The following is a 17,185-nucleotide window of genomic DNA, read 5'->3' as shown; positions in this document are numbered from 1 at the left end:
CAGACAGATTATTTACAGAACAAAGGGTGTCTGTTTTCTGTTTCGCCATACACAATAGCACTTTTTGTTTGCTAAAAAGACATTTGCAATCAGGAAACTAAATCAGAAACCTGGTGAATACCACCTTAGAAAAACAGCGTCTTTTAAAATAGCAGTTCTTTCTGACTAGTCCTCCATCTATACAGATGTGGCATTCTCCTATCATAAATCACATTGTGCAAGGATGAATCCAAGAAGTTACTGTGTCAAATATTATGAAGAAAAGTTAGCTATCACCAAGGGATGATTGTATTTTGATAGCTATGTAAGAAATAATTAAGGTACAAAAATGAAAATCCTAGAAACCACAAAGGGGCTTATATGTCTTCTTGAACAGGTAGGTTACACCCACCAATTCCTCATCAATTGATTTGTGGAGGAGATAATGGGCCTTTCATCCCAACAGATCCCAAAGCAGAGTGCAACCCCCATTTTCCTAAGGAGGAGGCCCAGAGAGAGGACTCCTCCCCAGAAGGGCACCTGTCCCAGGATGGAGAAGATAGTAGAGCACAGGGTGCCACATGGGCATGGCTTAGCTTGGCACACAGCTTGCAGAGGGCAGATCCAGCTGCAGACAAGTTTGCGGGGTTGCAGCCAGGGAAGGAAACTCTGAAATGTGCCAAGCCCTGGCCTTTGGTACCATGGCAATGCATGGAAAGTGCAGGGGGAGGTACCATGCAGCCCTGCAGGCCCCAACTGCTCCCACTCCATGTAGCAAGCAGGGACAGCTTTAGGAAGTGCAGGGCCCAATTCGAACAGTTTCAATGGGGCCCCTGCAGGGATGATTTAAAAAAAAAACCACACATGTGAAAAAACACGTGGGGCTTGTACTCACCGGGCAGTGCTCTGAGTCTTCAGCGGCACTTCGGTGGTGGGTCCTTCACTCGCTCCAGATATTCGGCGGCACTGAAGAACCTGCCACCGAAGACCCAGAGCAAGCGAAAGACCCGCGCCAAAGTGCCGCCAAAGACCTGAAGCACCGCCAGGTGAGTAAAAATTAAAAAGGCGCCTCTAGCCAGGGAAGGGATTCTCACTGGGTGCGGGACCCTTTTAGGCGCGGAGCCCAATTCGGGGGAATTGGCGGAATAGGTCTAAAGCCGGCCCTGGTAGCAAGTCCCAGAATGCAGCGTGCAGCCCCTTTCCACTGCTGTCCTGCTGGGACAACAAGCTCAGGGAAGTGCCAGACCTCCCTTCCCAGACTGCAGCACTGGGACTCTGGCAGAGGCTTCCCCACTGGGCAACCCAACCCATTATCTCCTGTGTGGGTGGTGTGTCCCCAGCCAAGGGGCCACTACTGTCTCAGGCATAGCTGGGAAGAGGTGGCATCTACAGGGCCTCTGCTCAGAGCTGGCCAAAGGTGGGGAGGGAGTGTATGGCCCCTCCTCCACATTGCACCCCTGTCCCAAAGCACTTTAAAAACGTAGAAAATGTATTCATAGGAATTTCTCCAGTGTCAAGTGAAATACAGCCATCTCTAGGTGGGAGATGCTAACATACAGCAACACTCCACAACACATTAGGACAGCAAGTGAAGAAGCATCTTACTATCTGGGGAAATAGATAGAATGGAAGTACCCGCTTTGGATTTTGGCCATTTCTGCTGTGGTTTGTAACTACTGAAAGTGGTTAGCACACTTGTGGCAGGGTCATAAATAATAAAATTGGAAGATTTGAAAAGATGCATGAGAGCTGGTTGCAAGGCTCATCTGGGAAAAATTTACCATGGAGCTAATCCCACATTAGGTTGGTAACACCCAACCAATTATTCTTCAAAACATTATATAGGTGAAGTGACACATTTCTGATAAAAAAAGGAAAAGTCATGAAGAAAACTGAGATCCAGCTGGTAATTAATATGTGCTGCAGCTGGATATCCAGTAAATAGGATTATATATCAACAAGATAATCTAATAAAAGTTCATTCTGTAACATCTCTTGTGAGACAGCAAAGGAATAAGGGGTGTAGCCATTGAAAGTCCACTTGTACCCTGACAAGTTATGCTCCGAAAATGCCATTGTGTAGTTCCGTGTTTCTTGCCTCTCATTGACTCCAAGTCAAATTTGTTCCATTTCCAAGTCAAAAGTTTAATTTTGCTAACTTCCAGGGAGATGGAACCTGTCTTTATACCTCTTACAATTTCCCTAGTGATACAGGGAAAGAATAGTGTTGTGGCTAACACACAGGAGTGACAGAAAATTAGGGTTCCATTCCCTGCTCTGACACAGACGTGTTGCATGACTTTGGGCAAAATTATTTGTGTCCCAGATTCTGTAAAATGAGGATGATGATACTCCCCTCCTTGCATGGACCACCTTGATGTTAGTATTTGCAAAGCACTTGGAGATTCTTGGATGGGGTACATGATAGAAGTGTAAAGCCTCATTATTATTATTTATTAGAGCTGGGAAAATATTGCAAAGCAATTTATATGACTATTTACTCAAGTTTTTAAATTAATTCTGTCATAACTTGGCCCAGTTTCTCTTTAGACCAATACGTCTGTTGTCAATGGACTCACCACTGAATTCCATGTGCTTCTAAGCCAGCGGGGTCTAGGAAGAGACAGGTCATTGTTCCAAGCTCTGGTTCTGCAAGGCACACTCCCAGGCTCAGACTCCTTCCTTGAGATATGGGACTCCACAGTCCTGCTGCTCCCAGACTCCTGAACTTGTGCATCAGACCTCCCCAACCCACTCTAGGTGCTTTCATATGCTCCCTCAAATTTCTACTTTGGCTATGGTCAGCTTGGGTTTCTTAGTTTAACCCTTGAAGGAATCCAGTGGAAGGATGGCAAGGAATACAGGCTTAACAAATGAATTTCTTCACCACAAGAAACTTTACTCTTAAAAATCACTAGAGAGTTACAGATCTTTGTAAAATAGCAAACACCCCTACACCGTACCTCTCCTATGAATCCGAGGTCTTGTCAGGGTTTCAGGCTAGGCAGAGTCCCTCCTATCTTCTGTCTCCAGACAGTTCTTCCATGGGGCAGTGGAGGTCCCCCCATCAGAGAGAAGCACCAGATCCTTCGTTAAATAGTCTCTTTCACTTTTTTTGTCATGAGCCCAGGCTGAAAAATTCCAGGCCGTTCCCCAGTCAGGTTTCTGTGTAGCAAGTCGATTGCTCCATGGGATTGGGCCAGCTGTTGAGACAATCAAAGTTGATGTCCTCATTGCTCTGTGACGGCTTTTCAGTCATAATAATTCAGCTAGGTGTCAAGCCCCTTTCTTCGGCCAAGCACTTGTCCGGAATGTATTACAGCAAACTGCCTTGGAGTCATGTGTTCAGCTCCAACACAAAAAAGATGTCCAAACCCAAAACTGAGGTTACAATACAAAATGGAGTTCATAGTTCGACCTGGTCACATCCCACTCATCACAATTTCTTTAGCATTTTTTGTGTTCACTTTTCATGAACATTCAAGTCACCAAGTTTTACTGACACAAATATTGCAGAAACCAAACTTTATATTTCTACTTACTAGTTTTCAAAACAAGTGATTTGATGAATATTCAGCCAATCACAGAGCAGAGGCAATGCTGTGTGACTTATTTGACCCCTCATAAAGAAGCAACAGTGCTTTAATTTCTTATATTTATGAAATATGAAGAAACGTTGTTAAATAAGTTTGAACCGTGAGTTATGGATATTCTGAAAGCAGAAAAAAGAAGCTATATTTTCCATCTTACTAATTGTGAATATTTTTTTCTGCTCTAATTATTAAGATTTTGCAACTGGAACTTAGCAGACAATTTTGGCAATCATACATGAACCAGAGGTAGTGAGCACCTACCATTCCTATTGACAATGTCCCTCTCTCTCAAATTAGATGCACTAGTGCATACAATGGGACAAATCTCTAAGTCTGTACTCGGCAAAATTCCTGTTGATTTTGCACTAATATGATTATTAAGATAGTGGGTGCAAGCAGACAGACATATAACGAGGCATTAATTAATTTAAAAAAAAAAACAGATAACCTGTTGCCCCTGAAAATTAAAACCACTCCCTGGGTCATGGCATATACTCACCTACACCAGTAGATAAAAGATGGAACCTTCATCTCCATTCATAAGAATTATGATATTCATAATGTTGATACTCCTTGGAGGAGATTTGGTTAACAGCCTCATGTTTTGGAGATGCTGTCCGTTGGTCATTTAGGGTCAAATTCTGATCTCTAACTGATATACTCCTGTTAGTCTGTTGTTACTGAGAGCAGATTTTCGCCCTTATTTCCAGTGCTGTTGTCCTCCTTACCTAACTGCTAAATGCTTCTTAGATCTGCAGCTTTCAACTTAATGATTCTTTTAAAAAAGCTACAGTCAGCTCTGTTTGTCTATCTGTGAGGGACATCCAAACTGGGGAGTTTGTTACATGGGATTTACTTGATATTATTACACTGATATATATTAATTTAAAAATTATAAGAAGAGTCTCTCAAAAAGGCCATAACTCCCTTCTAGGTGCAGCTTTATGGATGTGTGCACCCTCTTGTCACTCTCTTACAGGCATGTGCGTGCAGAGATACACACAACACATACTCTTCTCAAGCAGTCGAAGACACTTTCCTTTTAGGCTCACAGCCCACAGGACACATTCTGATAGCTGGTCTAATGACATTCCTCATTGTGCAGGAAAGTTGCACACAGCTGATGAGCACATTCAGGGCCCGCCCACAACATTTTGGCACCTGAGGCGGGGAGCTCAAATGACGCCCCCATGTCCCCTCGCTTGGGCCAAAACTTTGAAAGGTCTCAATTCTGCCTTCTTCGTGTTCTACTGCTTTCATGGTACTGTTCTGCTACCTACCCCAGTAAAGGAGAACTAACAACTTAAAATTCCTTGTTCAAAAATTTTAAGTAACACTTAACTTTCAAACGCTTGAACAGCAAATGTCACTTTTCTTGTCTGAATAGTAAACACTGGCATTTTTATCTGTTTGAATAATCAAAGTGGTGCTTTCCATACCTTCTTGGTTGCAAAGATTTGAACCGCTTCCTGAAGGTCCACAGTCTGGGCCAACTCATGCTCTGTTGAGATGGTTGCAAGGCCGACCAGCCTCTCCTGTGTCATTGTGGAGTGTAGATGTGTTTTTATTAACTTCAGCTTGGAGAAGCTGTGTTCTCCATTGGCAACTGTTACAGGAAGTGTTAGAAGTATGCACAGAGCAACAAAAGCATTTGGAAAGAGGGTGGTCATCTTATTTGTGCATATATATTCCAGAACAGCCTTTGGAGTTGATCCTGCTGAAATGTATCTTGAAAGTGCTTTCAGTTCATCACCTAAATCACTCGCATCAATATTGCATATGTCATCGTGTGTCAACACTGTCTCTAATGCCCTGCATTGCTGGTGTAGGTCTTCTTCAGGTATAGTGAGGAGTTTTGGAATATCATACAACATCCCAAATATACTGCTGTGTTCCTCGAGCTGCATGAAACATTCTTCAACGGACTGTATTGCACAATCTAGTGCCTGGTTAAATAATTCAACTTTGAATTGTTGTTTGGGGTCTCTTATGGGATTATCCCTTGCCTCATAATCAAAATGTCTTCTTTGGTGACTCTTGTATTCTTGAATGGGTGGGAAAATAGCTTCAGTGTGAAGTTCCTATGCCAACTTCTGTGCGCTCTTCAGAACATTTTGAAATCCCTCCTCTGACCAGTAAGACTTTGCTTTGTCCAGTTGTTCTATTGCTCCAGGTATATCAAGATCAACACCGTGGAGTCTCTTGTTTACAACATTTATTTCAAACAGTATGTCATGCCCCAACACTAAGCCACACAGAAATTTGAAGTTATGTATGTTTCTGGTGATTCCATTTCCCTCCGCCACTGTTCTCTCACGAACAGTTCTTGTCATAGCATTATCCTCCATAATGGCAACTATGGCATCATCTTTCTTCCCAATTTGGTGTTTGATAGGCTTTCTTGCCTCCACTTGATTTTCCCATCATGTGGCACTCAGTGGTTTCAATGTCAGAGAGGATGTTCCCAGTTGTTGCTTCAAAATTTGCCATCAATGAGTTGATGCAGAGAAAAATACATAGATGCTTTGAATTACATTAAAAAATTCAGCAGCCTCTTTGGAAGCTGATGCTGCATCACTGACCACCAAGTTCAATGAATGAGAACTGCATGGAACAAAAAAGCTTGAGGCTTTAACTCTTGGATCTGTGTCTGCACTCCTCTGTTCTTTCCTCTCATGTTGGCACCATTATCATAGCCCTGGCCTCTCATGTCAGCTATCACAATTCCTGTATCTTCCAGCTTTTTAAGAAGCACATTTGTCAGACCAGCTCCTGTAGTATCACCAATATCAATACATTGTAGAAAATGCTCTCTGACAGTCACCATTGTAGGGACGTTTTCACTAGGTTTTGTTGTTGTTACAAATCACACCATTAAAGTCATTTGTTCCGTATGGCTGATGTCAGGTGTGCAGTCCAGAATAATAGAGTAATATCTTGCTGACTTCAGATCTGCCACAATCTTCTGTTGTTGCCAGTAACTGTATGGTCTCATTTTGAATTGTTTTTCCAAGGTAGTGGTGTGTGTACATTTCTTGGGTGGTGACTTTTCTTAGATGCTCCTGGAGTACAGCATCAAACTCAGCCATCAGCTCCACAATTTTAAGGAAGTTTCCATTATTTGGCACGTACAGATGATCTGAAGTGCCATGCAGTGCTAAGTTTTGGGTAGTACGCATTCTCACAATGGCAATGAGCCTTTCAGAACATTTTGCCAGTAAAGAGACTCTGATGCAATCTTCTCTTGATGCTGATCATCTATGGTGGCCTTTAACCTTAGTTTCATCTCAAGCTCTTTCCACCTATGGAATGTTCTCTGGTGATTTGCTGCCTTCTCATGGCATGCTAGATTTCTAGTCAGATTTTTCCAGTCCTTTGTTCTTGTAGAACCCAGTGTGACTGGAAAATTAGACTGGAAGAGTTTGCAATAAAAACAGTATGCAGCATTTTGGGGTTTTGAGTACATAAACCATGGAGTCTCCTCTTTGTCACCATTGGGGATTTCACTCCAGTAATGTGTTGGATGGAAACTTCTATTTTCATTGTCTTTGGGAAACATGAAGTTTTTCACTTGCAGTGGCCCATGCAGTACAAAGAAGTCCCTGAGGCTACTGCTCAAGTGGGTCCACAGTTCTGGATCATCTAGACTTAAGGAACTAAACTCAATAACAGCTGTTTCTTGCGCCTCCACCACACTCTTCTCTGATCTACACTATTCTTCAGGAATGTGCATGGTTACATCCATTCGAGATGGAGAGATGGATGCTGCAGTAGCTGCCAGGTCACCTGCACTCTGACTAATTGGAAGATCAGGCATCTCCTCGCCACTCACATCCTCACTGGGGCCAGAAGGCTCACCGGGAACATTTGTCTCTATGTATCTCAGGAGAGCTCCTTCCTGCTTAGATAGAAAAGCTTCCTTTGCTTGCTTTCTTTTTCTGAATGCTGCCCCAGAGGGGCGTTTTCTTCTTTCACTCATGACTGCTGTCCTGTGCCAGCTACAATGGCTCTCAACACTCAATTGAAGGGGATAAATAAGCAGGCTGGTAGCAGGGCCTGAGTGAGGAAAGATATCAGCGTCTTAAGGGCCTAACTGGCTCCTACTACTTCAGTTGACTGCCTGTTCTCCTCATGTGGATTCAGGGAAGCAGCAGGAAACAGGAAGCTCCCTGAGAAGCTAGTGTTAATCAGTCCAGGCTCCTGGGGGTGCTAGAGAGGTACATAAGAGGCTCCTCCTCCTCCTCTCTCTCCCTGCAGCTCCTGCTGCTTTCTGTTATTCCCGCTCACCTTTTCTCCTGCCTGCCTGTCAGGGCCGACTTTAGGGCAATTCAGCCGATTCCCTGGAATCGGGCCCCGCACCCCTAAGAGGGCCCAGCAACGTCCCGAAGGAGCTGCTGCCAAAGTCTCGCCACTGTCTTCAGCAGCAGTTCAATCGCTGGTGCAGAGGAAGGTCCCTCCATCAAAATGCCACCGAAGGCACCGGCAGCCAGTTGAGCGGCCGCCAAAGTCCCGGCGCTGTCGTCGTCGTCAGCTCAATCATTGCAGCTGTCTTCAGTGGCATTTCAGCAGAGAGACCTTCCTCCGTGGCAGCTTTTGAGCTGCCGCGGAAGACAGCAGACTTCGGCGGCAGCTCCTTCGGATCGGGCTCCGCGGTGCCTAAAGCTGGCCCTGCTGCCTGTTATGTCTCTTGTGCCCTCCTTCCTCCAGCACAGCACTCCACCATCTTTGTGCAACTAGAGCAGAGAGAATACATATGCACCAGCAGCAGACACAATTTTCTAAATTCTGGGTCCTAGTGGCACCCATCCCACAGTTTAGCACCTGAGGCGGCTGCCTCAGTTGGCTTCATGGTAAGGCCAGCCCTGAGCACATTACTAAATTTCCCTCCCTAATCTATAACAACACATTGCCCTCCTCCTGCCCCTTTCATCTGAGCACCTGAAAGTACTTTGCAGACATCAGCGAAGCCTCACAGCACTCCCCTATTTAGGATTTTCATTTTTCAGATTGGGAAACTGAAGCACATAGAGGTCACAAATGATTTTTGCAGCACAGCATTGAAAGTCTGATAGATCCAGGAATGGAACATGAAAGGGCTGATTCTGCTCTCATTTACATGGCTGAGTGTTTGCAGATTCTTTTGGTACATATATGAGGGAGAGAAGGATTGACTTGATTCAGCAATCTTCTCGCCTTCTTCAGGCTGCTTATCTGAGGAACATTTTAAAGAGTTTGCAATGTAATGCTCCGGCCTAGGCCAATTGGGATTAAATTTACCAGTGATGTGACTCTAATGACGTCATTGAAGTTACACCAGGAATAAATTTTGCATCTAGGCTGAAAAACAAGGCACAGGTATGTAAGAGTCATAATAGTATTTATCTGGGTCAGGGTTGTGAAACATATATTGTGAAATTCCCTCTTCCTATAGAGCTAATTAGTGGGACTATGAGCGGGACCAGATTTCTTTTTGGATTCATGACTGGATAATGTTGCACCTTTGTGTGAAGGTGCATTGATCCCAACACACGTTTGCCCCATCCATAGGAAAAACAATTTAAAAGTTTGTGGCAAAGAAAATGATGGTGTGAGAAAAAAAGGTCAGCTTTCTATAATAAGGGACATCCAGCTATTCCTAGAGGGATTTGGAGATATATCCTTGCTCTCCTTTCCAACTACTACATGATGTAATAGAATCATAGAATCATAGACTTTAAGGTCAGAAGGGACCGTTATGATCGTCTAATCTGACCTCCTGCACAACATAGGCCACAGAATCTCACCCACCCACTCCTGTATCAAACCCCTAACCTATGTCTGAGCTACTGAAGTCCTCAAATCATGGTTTAAAGTCTTCAAGGTGCAGAGAACCTTCCAGCAAGTGACCCTTGCCCCACGCTGCAGAGGAAGGTGAAAAAACTCCCAAGGCCTCTGCCAGTCCACCCTGGAGGAAAATTCCTTCCCGACCCCAAATATGGTGATCAGCTAAACCCTGAGCATGTGGGCAAGACTCACCAGCCAGACACCCAGGAAAGACTTCTCTGTAGTAACTCAGATCCCACCCCATCTAACATCCGATCACAGGCCATTGGGCATATTTACTGCTAATAGTCAAAGGTCAATTAATTGACAAAATTAGGCTATCTAATTACACCCTCCCCTCCATAAATTTATCAAGCTCAGTCTTGAAGCCAGATATGTTTTTTACCCCACTGCTCCCCTTGGAAGGCTGTTCCAGAACTTCACTCCTCTGATGGTTAGAAACCTTCATCTAATTTCAAGTCTAAACTTTCTGATGGCCAGTTTATATCCATTTGTTCTTGCGTCCACATTGGACTGAACTTTAATAATTCCTCTCCCTCCCTGGTATAACTATATGAACAAAACCTCATTTTCTTTTAAGATGCCATAAGGAAGAGGATAAACACAACTAAAATTTAACCCTGCAACTGATCTAAGTGTTCTGGTGGACCAGTTCACTAACAGCAGGATTATATGCGTCACTTTGATTTTTAAAGATTCCAGGGAAAATTTACATTTTACGCTAACTTTGTTGTAACCCATCATCAGTTGCACAGCAAAACTGTGTTAATATCAGCTTAAATCATGGGAGACAGTCAGGGAAAACCAAGAAGTTGTGTGATTATAAAGGAAAATTCAGAACTGCGTACTACATGGAAGCTCTCTTGATACATTTTCCTGTTTTCAGCTAAGGATTTGCTTTGAAGTTGCTTCCGAACAGCATCCTTAACAAAGCACCTCAGAACCCAGTTCTGCATCTGCAAGGTGTGCCCGTTCTCTGTGTGACTGACAGTATCAAAATTATGCCAGGGCACAGCAGTGCCTCAAGCAGGCCCAGGAAAAGGCCAGGCACCTGTCTTATTATGAGTCAAATGGAGTAAAAGAGGAGCTCCCCTATAATGTTCATGCTGGATAGCCAGATTATACTACATGAAGCTGAGGTCCCTCTGCTTCCAGCACCTAAACTCCAGCATGTTGGAGATACAGAATGTAGAATAACTGAAATGTCAGCTTCCCTCACTGTTCTCTTCTATCACAGTTTTCAGGAGTTAAGGAGTTTTCACCTCTGACACCAACACTCTCCAAGCCCCTGGAGACTAAGCCCTGGTCTAAACACAGTTTTTGTACCAGTATAAATATCTCAGGGAGGGGTCATTTTTTTTGTTAACCAATATATTTACACTGATACAACCTCTAGTGAAGATGTAGTGATACCAGTATGAATGTGCTTATACACATATACTTATTCCCCTTCTCATGTGGGAATTAGCTGTGTTAGTATAAGCACATTTATACTGGTATAAATGCATCCACAGTTGGGTGTTTAACTATACCAATTTAATTAAACCAGTACTGGTTCTATTTGTAAGATAAGATAGTTTAGTCTATCCAGCTGCTTTCACTATGTATGGCCTAGGGCACTGAAAGGCATGGAATAAGAGTCAAAGACCAATTCTTTGTAGACAGCTTACATAGCCCCTGCCTTCAAAAACCATTTGCCAACATTTACAGTTTGGTTTTTTGTATTCTTTTCCTTCTTACACTTACCCACAGCTATGTAATAATGAAGCACTTCAGGGACAGCAAAGTCATAAGCAGCTATGGGTTCTTTTAACCAATTTTCTGATCTCTAAAAGTCCCTCTATTCTTCTCTGGCTAACTATGAGATGGGAAAAGCGGAAGTTAGTTCTCTTATCCTGAGCCACATCAACTCAGCAGAAGTTCAAAGTAATGGCGGCCTCTGCTGGAATTCTTAAGAACTAAACTCTTGCCCTACTATTGATTACAAGATTCACATTCCAGTAGTACATGTCTGAGTCTTCCTTATGCCCAAATATTTACCTTGGAAATTCATTCCATCAGTAACATTTTTGTATTTCTTTTTAATTTTTAAAGCATTCATTATGGTAAACTGTTTCCCTTTTCAGCAAGAGATCTGATGACAATTTATCTCTTCATTATAATCTACAAATTAAAATGTTTCAAAATACCAGTTCACATGGGTCTAGTGAATTGACTTGCATATTTCAGTATGAAAGATACCGTTCATAATGAAAGTGTTGTTAATGTTAGGGGCTGCGAGTGATGTTAGAGCTAGCGCTCAGGATTTTCACTCTAGTAGATCTTGATCCAAATCCTGGCATAGGTTATAAAAAATCAGTTTCATGGCATCGTAGAAATTACAGCTAGAAACGACCTATTTTGTTATACTTTGCACACACTCTATTTCCTCCAGAAAGTTCAGGATGGTTTCTTACAGTTGTTGTGCTCTAGGGCTTCCTGAACTGGAAGGGTAGGGTCAGGAATTTAGATCTGGAAAGAGGTACACTGGCAGAGCTATGTAGAGACCCAACCCAAGACTGGGATTAAGGTGGATACCCTGGGATTCTGGCTCTGCTGGCAGAAGGGTTTTGGGTACAGTAGTGAATCAGAGGCTGTGCTGTAGTCCATAGCTGAAGGGTGCCAGCTGCCTGCTAGGGTAGGCTGGGTTATCTTACCTTGCAGGACAATCAAGGACGTAGAGGTGGGAGTGATCAAGAGACCATTTCTTGGACGCTGTGAGGAAGAATGTGGCCTGAGGCAGTGTAAAAAAAAAAAAAAAAGTTTTTGCAGTCTATCTGGGCTTGAGGTGGCTAGACAGAGAAGAGGAATTTATCTTAAGAAGGAAGGCTGAGAGGACGAGTCCAAGGCGAGAGGGGGTATAAGGCTGGGGGATCCAGGCCCTGTTCAGTTTTAATCTACTCCTGACTGAAAGAGTTGGGTGAAAGGAGGGGCTGCAGGCCAAGACTGGGGTTCATTGGAGAGCTAACGGAGTGGGGCTGGAAATGATCCTGGCATCCACTTGCACTGTGTCTGGCTCTAACCATTCACTTTCAGGAACACCATACCAAACATTTTTAAAGAAAGAACATTCCAGTTCCTTTGGACGGCTAATTGTTCTGTTGTCTATCACTTGCCTGCTGTCTGTGTGTCTGCAGCACATAGAAACCAGCTGCCTATGTTGGGTCCTGGCACACACATTCAGTGAGCTGCTCAATAGCTGGGCAGCTGTTGGAGCCCATAAAATTCCACATAAAACTATGATGGCTCTTTTAAAGCTGGTTTAGCAATGATCTTCTGGAGCAAAATCTGGCTGCCTCTGGTGTCCATAAAACATCAGGCCCTTTCAGACTATTAAAGCCATTGCTCAGCTGGCATCACAGAAAACAGACCCCAAAATATCACTTTGGGTTGATACAGAGGGTAGGAGGGGAGTAAATTAATTCATCTAGTTTTCTATTGTCCTCCTCACACATTCCTTTGGAGGCCTGAAACAAGCAAGGCAGCACTCATGCTTTTGGAGACCCTTCAATAGTCTCAGCAGCTTACCCAGGAATTGGGTAGCCGTAGAACTGGACAGAAAGCAACACAGCTTGATTTGCTTTTCTGTCCTTGGTAGCTTGGAGCTCTGTTAATCATTAGCTTGACCCTGCCTGGAGGTGTCCTGGGCTGTGCATGTCATAAGGAAAATATTATATGTGTGCTCTGCACAGGGAATGAATACAGTGCCCTTCTGTGGGCCAAAATAATAGTTACATTGGAGATGAATTTGTTGCAATGGGTCTGTTCCTATTGGCCAAGATTGGCTGTGAATGCTCAATCACAATATATTTTTGCAACTAATGTTCTAACTTCCACGTGTCATACACCCTATACTGCTAACAGCTAAAAAAGCTCTTCCTTTAGCTCATGTCAGAGTGGGGGTCTGTGCTTTTGTAGAAGTAAGAGTTCAGTTCTTTCCCTGGTATCATTGTGAAATTCTGAGACGCCATGGTGTTCAGCACATGGGCGAAGCACTAAGTGGTCACAGATTTTCTACAATGTTGAATTGGTTTTTATATCAGCTATATAAGTACTGCAGTCAAAGAGGTTTATTACACCAACAGGTGGCTTACATTTTCCCAGATCAGTCTTGAAGGCAAACAGGTTTGCTTTGGTTTACATGGTTTTATTAGCTTTGCTGTACTGATCCATATACATAGCTACTCAGTCTAATCTTCCTTAGCCCCGTCCCCTTTCACCAAATGTGTGCTTGTGTAAAAACAGGATCTTAGGGGAAAATTGGGCCATAGTGTCACAGGCTTCTGAAGGAGGGATCAGTCCACAGAACAAGGCTTGTTTTTTCCAGGGTGATGGGTGTTCTAATCTGATTAATTTGATTTGTTTTCTAAATTCTAAGGCTTTATCTGCCTTTAATTGTACTTTGTAAACCCAGTGGCCAATTCCAGTAGAGATCAAAAGAATCCCATCAGATTAAGGGGGCTTCCTCATAAACACGCATTCTGGGACCTCTTTCAGGATTCAGAGACACAGACAAAGCTGTGTCATTAGCCACACAGACAGTCTCCATGATTTCTCCACCCCAACCTTCTAACCACTGCTTTCGTTACACTTACATGCAGATATCCACACAGGCCTTGTATCCCATTATGATGCTAATATATGCTCTCAGCATCCTGGGGTCACTAAAGCTGCATAGCTACAGAAGAACTTTGTAAAGTTTGTTCCTTGGAGTTACAGAAATTAGATCTGGAAAAGACCTATTAGATTAACCAGCCAGTGCAGGGCTATTCCTTACAGCACATTTTATAGTGGTTTTTAGGCATTTTTTATTAGCTCTAGCTATCGTTTTTCACAGGACATTTCTTCCTTCCCTCCAATTTCCTGTGAAAATTGTTTAATTTTTCAACCAAAACCTCCAGAATTTTAGTTTTTTAAAAAATGTTTTTGTTTAAAAAATGAGTTGTTGATTAAAATGTTGCTTTTGGCAAACCACAATACAAATAGATAATAATATTAATAATTTAAATAGAACACAAGTTTTTCCCCTTTAAAAAAATTTTTGCAAGAAGAAAAAGGCCATAAGATTAAACTTGGCTTATACTCTTCTGTTGCTGTCCACAATCATAAGATGAACAGTCAGGGCCATATTTTGATACTCTTCTCAGTTACAATATATTTAATATTTGTCTTAGAGGTCTCTGCACTTCAGTTTTCCCTCTTGTAAAATGAGGATAAAAATGCTCACCTGCCTTTTTAACATGCCTTGAAATTGTTGGAGGGGGGATTTCCCTACACCCGCCCCCCAATTCCCCCATTTTCCCTTCCCCCGTTCCCCGTCGTGGTCAACTCAGTGTCGCCAGTTTAATCATTTTCCAATCCTGCCTCTGTATATTTGAACACCCCCTCTAATTTTAATTCTTGGGGAAAACACTGTGGAGGCTATATGGGAACTAAGTGTTAAATCACTATTTTATGTTAAACTTTTGACAAATTTTAGGCGTACATGACTGTACCATATATCGCCTAGGAGCTATGAAAAAATAGCCCTAAATCCCTTACAATGAATAAGTCTAATTCAGGTTCCCCTCTTGAGATAGAAAAGTGGGAGGAGGGGAAAAGTGGGGGGAGGGAATATTCATGTAACTGCAAAAATTCATGTTGTTAGTTACAACTACATTAACCTCATGTCAGGAGTCATGACCTTGTGCTGACCCTGGCTGGGAAGCAACAGCTCTCTGCAGTACAAAACATGAAAGTGTGGGAGGTATAAGTACAGTAGAGGAGAAAGGAGTGGCTTTCATGGAGGAGGCTTGCAAACCTATTCAGACAAGATGCCTAACAATAGCTGCAGAAGGGCAATGCAGAGGCCATCTCCACCCAGCCACTCACTTACCACTGGAACATTTTCACGCTGTGCTGGAAAAGCCTTTCTTACCCAGCTGCAGACTGACCTGACCTTTCAACTGCATGATTCCTTTTAAAATAAAGTGCTGTGATAAAGCAAAAAGAAGAGGTTTGAGCTCATACAGGCAGCAAGTCTTTAGCTCTTTCATTTCTATGCATCTTCCTCCCACTGCATAAGGCCTTGTCTGCACAAGTTGCTGTGGTTAACACAACTAGAGATAGATCTGGAAACTCCTCTCTAACCCGATCTGCATTTCAGAAGGGAGAGGCAGGGTAGTAAGAAAAGTATTTCACAATTTCAAATCTTCAGAGTCAAATGCACTCTATATAGTTTATTTTGCCAGAAAGGGCCAATCGAAGATGGTAGAAATCTCTGCAAAGCAGGAGATCTAGCTTTACTTCCATCATTTTGGGTTGCGTTCTCATGAGAGCAGCTTGCAAGATTTCCCAGACATCTAATCTGAACCCTTGGTTTGGTTCAGCCTTCATAAGAACCTGAATTTGATTCTAAAACTAAGCCAGTTCTGAATTCGAACATTGCCGCCTCAGTTGATGTCTACTGACAACTAGTATCATCCAGCTATAATCTTGACAATGCTAATGTAACGCCATTGCATCATGCAAGGAACCAATCTGGATGTGCTGAGCAGCAGCTTTGGGTTGGTGACTAGATAGAACATGACTAATGGAAAATGTCCATCTTCGTAGCACAACTCCTATCCCTTTATGCAGGTTTAGGGTTCTTTAAGCAAATGTACGTCAAGCATCAGTATGGCTACAAAAATAAAAAGGCCCATGTTTTTCCACAGAAGTGAAGTTGTCACTGTGGGAGGTCAGAAATTATAAAATATCAAACTGAAGATGGGAGAATATCTTCAGATAAAATAGGAACAAACTGGATTTTTTTCCCAGATACTCATTCAAACCTATTCTGGGGTTCTAAAAATAGGTCTAATTTTCCATTGTCATATAGTGCTCTGCACTTCTTGGTTCCAGCTGAAAGCCAACCTATTGCATATAATGAGAAATGTTGTTTTAATGAGATTTCGAGCCTGGTTTCTAAGACACAAAAGTTTGGAATAGTTCAAAGACACTTCAAATAAACATGTGAATGTTGGGTGTTTATTTGAACCGTATTGATTCGCAAACCTTCTGAAGATCACACATTTCTGTGCCAGACACTTTAGGAGCATAGGAATTGCTAAATCATCAGCCCAGTGGTTCACCTAGTCTGGTTTCTTGTCTCCAACAGTGGTCCATGCAAAGTGCTTTCAGTAAAGTCCAAAAAACCCCATAATGGACAATTATAAAATAGCTTATTTTAAGAAGAAGTTTTTCCCTATCTTCAATCAGGGAGTGATTGGCTTATGGCTTGGAGCATTTGAGTTTTTGAAAGCTTGTCTTTTTAAGAACTTGCAGTGTAAATAATGACAAGGTTGCTAACTGCAAGCATTCAAAACCCATTAAGTCAGGCCTCCAAAAAATCATGATTGGCTTAAAAATAATAAATGTTGGGTTCTTTTTATTTGCTTTCTGATTTTTGAGCCATTAAGAGTCATATTTCAAGCTTTTTCTCCATGATGGCTAAAACATACTCTTTTTAAATGAAGGCTGGAATTCTCATAGAGATGCAGGACTCCAGGACCTGGGCTATTAAGAAAAACGCTAACTATTGTGAGACTCACAAGAAAATCATGGCAATACCATAGTGAAGAAGACTCTGAAATGAAATTCCATACAGTATCTTTGTGCCAGGCCAGGAAGGTACCAGATGTATATAGGCATAGAGTCTCAAAGGAGTTGTATCTGTTGTTTGATCTCCAGAGGTCAACACTAGATAGGCTTCCCCTTTGAGAACAGCCAGG

At 42.6% G+C, this 17,185-nt stretch overlaps 1 protein-coding gene across 3 annotated transcripts in view; it reads right to left on the bottom strand.

The window, feature by feature from the left end:
* The window catches only part of LOC127056595 (ligand of Numb protein X 2-like), a 74,762-nt gene that overhangs the window by 50,238 nt on the left and 7,339 nt on the right, over positions 1-17,185 (bottom strand). The window contains exons 1-2 of one of the 3 annotated variants that reach the window (XM_050964648.1): positions 5,012-5,026; positions 2,943-3,182 (exon numbers count right to left, since the gene is read on the bottom strand). The exons of 1 other annotated variant lie outside the window; for it this stretch is intronic. The gene's annotated coding sequence lies outside the window, so the exon portion shown is untranslated. Of the gene's footprint in view, positions 1-2,942; positions 3,183-5,011; positions 5,027-17,185 lie in introns of those variants that run through there. One more of the 3 variants, XM_050964646.1, reaches the window with a different exon arrangement.

This window comes from Gopherus flavomarginatus, chromosome 8 (genome assembly GCF_025201925.1).
Source record: "Gopherus flavomarginatus isolate rGopFla2 chromosome 8, rGopFla2.mat.asm, whole genome shotgun sequence".
Taxonomy (NCBI): Eukaryota; Metazoa; Chordata; order Testudines; family Testudinidae; genus Gopherus; species Gopherus flavomarginatus.
The sequence above is the reverse complement of the archived record's forward strand: the minus strand, read 5'-3'. Positions and strand labels throughout refer to the sequence as shown.